This window comes from Sorex fumeus, unplaced genomic scaffold (assembly GCF_029834395.1).
Source record: "Sorex fumeus unplaced genomic scaffold, SorFum_2.1 ptg000073l, whole genome shotgun sequence".
Classification (NCBI taxonomy): domain Eukaryota; kingdom Metazoa; phylum Chordata; class Mammalia; order Eulipotyphla; family Soricidae; genus Sorex; species Sorex fumeus.
The window spans coordinates 15,333,317-15,338,675 of NW_026606130.1; the positions used below are offsets into that span (position 1 = coordinate 15,333,317).

The 5,359-nt window shown below is 42.5% G+C and overlaps 1 non-coding gene across 1 annotated transcript; it reads left to right on the forward strand.

The window, feature by feature from the left end:
* Positions 1–380: 380 nt before the first annotated feature.
* On the forward strand, positions 381–483 carry LOC130038257 (U6 spliceosomal RNA). Its single transcript, XR_008794636.1, has one exon. It is a non-coding gene; the product is annotated as a U6 spliceosomal RNA (small nuclear RNA).
* Positions 484–5,359: the final 4,876 nt, after the last annotated feature.

The following is a 5,359-nucleotide window of genomic DNA, read 5'->3' on the forward strand; positions in this document are numbered from 1 at the left end:
ATCCTGAGTATATAGCCAGGAATAAGCCCTGAGTCAACACTGCTGGATATGTAGTCCCCCCAAAACTCCCCCACTGCAAAAGCAAAGAAGCACAGTAGGGGAATAACTAACGCCTTAAGGCAATTGAGGAAAGAAGTATAACTGGTCCTTAATAGGAAGCTTTCCACTAGGGGAAAGGGTGGGAGAGGTGTGACAGGTCAAGGAAAAGGGAACTATGACAATGATAGAGGAAAGTGGTCACTTTGGATGAGGAATAGGTGCTGATGGCGCTTGGGGGACCTTATAATACCCTGTATCTGGAAAATCTTTTTGTATCTCACTTATATATCCCTGGATAATTTCTTAGTAGGCACATTGAGCAAAAAAAAAATCATCACTGCTTGCTTCGGCAGCACATATACTAAAATTGGAACGATACAGAGAAGATTAACATGGCCCCTGCACAAAGAAGACACGAAAATTTGTGAAGCATTCCATATTTTTAATGAGAGCAGAAATTGGAAAGCTACGCAGAGAAATGTCACGAATAAAAGATTCCGTAGATGAACTAAAAAACTCAGTCTGTTCCTCAACAGTAGAATGGCCACAGCTGAAGACAGAATCAGTGAGATGGAAGATCAGCTGCACCAAGCCAACAGGCAACAACAAACAATGGAAAGAGACCTCAAAATAGCTCGAGAGCAAATCAAAGTCATAGGAGGTGATTCCAAGAGGAACAAAATTAGAATCCTTGGAGTGCGAGGGGGCTGGAGCGATAGCACAGTGGTAGGGCGTTTGCCTTTCACACAGCCAACATGGCCGACCCAAGTTTGATTCCTCCGCCCCTCTCGGAGAGCCTGGCAAGCTACCGAAAGTATCTCGCCCGCACGGCAGAGCCTGGCAAGCTACCCGTGATGTATTTGATATGCCAAACACAGTAACAACGAAGTCTCCAATGGAGACGTTACTGGGCCCGCTCGAGCAAATCGATGAGCAACGGGAGGACGTGACCAGAGTATGAGAAGCTCAGGGAAATAATCCCAATGAAAAAGCCACAGTCAAACAAATCATTGCTGAAAAATTCCCAGAGATGAACAATGCAGCCACTCAGATTCAAGGACCGCAAAGGGTGCCAGCTAAGAGACCCAAACAAAAACACTCCAAGACATATCATAGTTACAATGATGGATGCCGCTGAAAGAGATACAATACTGCAAGCAGCAAGGTCAAAGAAGGAAATCATATACAATGGAGCACCCCTCAGATTCACAACAGACCTATTGGAGGAAAACCTCCAAGACCAAAGGCATTGGTGGGAGATAGTGAAAAAACTCACTAAAATGAACCTTCACCAAGAATATTCTATCCAGCTAAACTCTCATTCAAACTCAAAGGAACAGTACACTATATTCTAGATAAACAGGAGCTCAGGAACTTCATAGACTCAAAACCAAACCTAAAAGTAGGGCTAATGAGGCTACTATAAGGGAAGACAAACCCTGCAACCACAATAGACCCTTACAGAATGATTACACAAAACCCCATAACAATAATCTCTCTCAATGTCAATGGTCTAAATTCACCAATTAAGAGACACAGGGTGGTAAAATGGATTCAGAGACAGAACCCAAGATTCTGCTACCTACAAGAAACTCATCTGAACAGTCAGAGTAAAGACAGACTCAAAGTTAAAGGATGGAAAACAATCCTGCAAGCAAACAGCTCCATCAAAAAAGCTAGGGTGGCCATACTAGTAGCCAACAACATTAACTTTAGGTTGAAAAAGATTAGAAGGGACAGCGAAGGCTATTTTCTCTTCATCAAGGGATATGTACAACAGGAAGAAATCACACTATTAAATGCATAAGCCCCTAATGAGGGAACAGTTAAATATTTAAAACAACCGCTAACAGATTTTAAGGAGGACATTGCTAGCAATGCAATAGTAGCCGGAGACTTTAACATGGCCTTATCACCTCTGGATTGATCAACAAGAACAAAACTCCGCAATGAAACATTGGCTTTGAAGGAAGAAATAGAAGAGAGGGAGAGGGCTTATAGACCTGTACAGGGCTTTACACCCCCAATAAGGAAGTATACACATTCTTCTCTAGTGCACATGGAATATTTTCCAAAATAGACCATGTGCTAGGACACAACAGATACCTAAATAGATTCAGGAAGATAGAAATAGTATCAACAATCCTTTAAGACCCCGATGCACTGAGAATAGAAGCGAATCACACACAGACACAGAGAATCAAATCAAACACCTGGAAATTAAACAACTCAATGTTGAACAACGAGTGGGTCAGGAAGGAAGTCAAGGACAAAATCAAAAGATACCTGGAAGCAAATGAGAATGAAGACACGAGCTACCAGACCTATGGGATGCAGCTAAAGCTGTGTTAAGGGGAAAATTTATAGCTCTCCAAGCATTTCTCAGGAAGGAAGAAAGGGCCCACATAAACAACTTGACTACACAGCTCAAGATCTTAGAAAAGGATCAACAAAAGAAGCCCAAATCAGGCAGACGAAAAGAAGATCACAAAACCTAGAGCATCCAGGTACCCGCCCGGCAGCAGGGTCCCTTCTTGGGGCTACGCTTTGAACTAGATCCCCTGAGAACGCCTGATTTTCCCCTATGGTCTGCGGGAGAGCAGAATTGAGGCACACCGCCCAAACCCAAAGCTGAGCCCTTCTGGCACCATCTGCTCACTCATCCAAGTATCTGCGGGGGACGGGAATTAAGGCACACTGTGCAACCCGAAGCTGGGCCGTTCTGGCACCCTCTGCTCACATCCAGGTAGATGCCCTGCAGCAGGGCCCCTTCCCGAGGCTGCACATCTTACTAGATGCCCTGAGAGTGACTGGTTTTCATCTTTGTCTGCAGGGGATTGGAATTGAGGAACACTGCGTGAACCCCAAGCTGAGCCGTTCGGGGACCCATGGCTCAGTCATCCAGATAGTCAGCTGGCGACAGGGCCCCTGCCCAGAGGCTGGCCACGTTAGAGTTATTCTCCCCTTATATATACCATAGGAACCATAAATTACCATCGTAGATGGAACTTTCACTAGGTTAGATTAACGACCAGAAACACAGTAGCCAACAATTAATTAATTCCATCTCAATTAATTCTGCATCTTTTTCTTTCTTTCTTTCTTTCTTTCTTTCTTTCTACATTTTTATTAGGGAAACACCATGAGGTACATTTGTAGACTTACAAATTTTTGTGCTTGGGTTTCAGTTATACAATGATTGAGTAGTGGTGTGTCCATTTTCCACCAACACTAATCCCAGTATCCCTCCCACCACCCATCCCCCCAATCCCACCCTGCCTCTAAGGCAGGGCATTCCCTTTTGTTCTCACTCTCATTTGGGGTGCTGTGGTTTGCAAAAGAGGAATTGAGTGGCAATCATGTTCGGTCTATGGTCTACTTTCAGCATGCATCTTTTATCCTGGGTGGATCCTCCCAACACCCTTTATTTGGTGCTCCCATCTGTATCTGAGCTGCATTTTCCCCTAGCATGTGTGGCTGGCCTCCAAGACATGGAGTAAACCTCCTGGTACTTATCTCGGCTATTCTTGGGTGTCAGTCTTCTATTTTGTTACTTTATGTTCTCCAGAAAAATGCAATTTTTCTATGTCTGTCCCTCTCTTTCTGACTCATTTCACTTAGGATGACACTTTCCTGGTAGTACCAATTGTATGTAAATTTCACGACTTCATCTTTTCTAACAGCTACATAGGACTCCATTGCGAGATGTACCAAAGTTTCTTTACCCAGACATCTGTTCTTGGGCACTCAGATTTTTCCAGATTCTGGCTATTGTAAACAGGGCTGCAATGAGCAAACAAATGCAGATGTCACTTCGACTACACTTTTTTGCCTCTCTGGGATATATTCCCAGGAGTGGTATTGCTGGGTCAAATGGGAGCTCATTTCTAATTTTTTGAGAACCGTCATACTGTTTTCCAAAACATCTGAATTATTCCGCATTCCCACCAGCAATGAAGGAAGGTCCCTTTCTCGCCACATCCGCGCCAGCATCGGTTGCTTTTGTTCTTTTGGATGTGGGCCAGTCTCTGTGGTGTGAATTTATATCTCATTGTTGTTTTGATCTGCATCTCCCTCATGATTAATGATATAGAGCATTTTTGATGTGCCTTTTAGTCATTTGGATTTCTTATTTGAGAACGTTTCTGTTCATTTCGTTGCCCCATTTTTTATGGGGTTGGACATTTTCTTCTTGTGGAGATCAACCAGTACTTTTTATATCCTTGATATCAACCCCTTGTCAGATGTGTATTAAGCGTTAATTCTGCATCTTAAGCAGAATTTTAACAGTGAGCATGATGGTCTAAACCACACAGGTCACAATGATAAAGCAACACAGAAGCCCACCAAGCTTACTTATTGAAGAGGCTAGCTCAGAAGACACCAACAGTAAGGCAGTGCTAGACAATCTCTCTGACAAAGAATTTAGAAGTGAGTTACTGAGGATGCTTAAGGAGCTAAAAGAAACAATAGAAAGCAATTTCAATAAAACACAAGAGGATTTGAAGATAGAAATGAGGAAAATGCAAATAAAATTACAAACGGAAATGACAGACCTGAGATACCTGGTGGGCGAATAGAAAAACTCAGTGTGAGGCCTCAGCAGCAGAGTAATAGCTGCTGAGGACAGAATCAGTGAGCTCGAAGATGAAGTCCAGAGACTCTCAGAAAAGAGCAAAAATGGAAAAAAGATTCACAATTTGGGAAAAATGGCAAGAGAAGATAGTGAAGGAGCTAAGAGGAGTAACATCATAATTATTGGAGTCCCAGAGGGACAGAAAGTAAACCCTGATGAAGAAGAACCTGTCAAAGACATCATTGCTACGATGTTTCCAGAGCTGAAGAAAACATGCAACCACATTCAGGATGCCCGAATGGTACCAGCTAGAACAAATCCAAATAAAAATACCCCAAGACACATCCTGATCAAAATGACCAAAACCTTAGATAGAGACAAAATTCTGAAAGCAGCAAGATCAAAGAGAGAAATTTCCTATAAAAGAGCATCCTTAAGATTCACAGCTGATTTTTCTGATGAAACTCTCGTGGACAAACACAGTGGTGGGATATAGTGAAAAAACTCAACGAAATAAATGCCTCACTAAAAGTACTTTACCCAGCAAGAATCTCATTCATAAAAGAAGTAACAACACACAGTTTCACAGACAAACAACAGCTCAGAAACTTCATAGTCTCAAAACCATGGTTACAAGCAAACCATGGTTTAATTGTTTAAATGGGCTAATTTAAGACAAGACATGCCCCTCAAATACACAAAAGTTCAACAGAAAAGTGGTATAAAACCCCATAATAATCATCT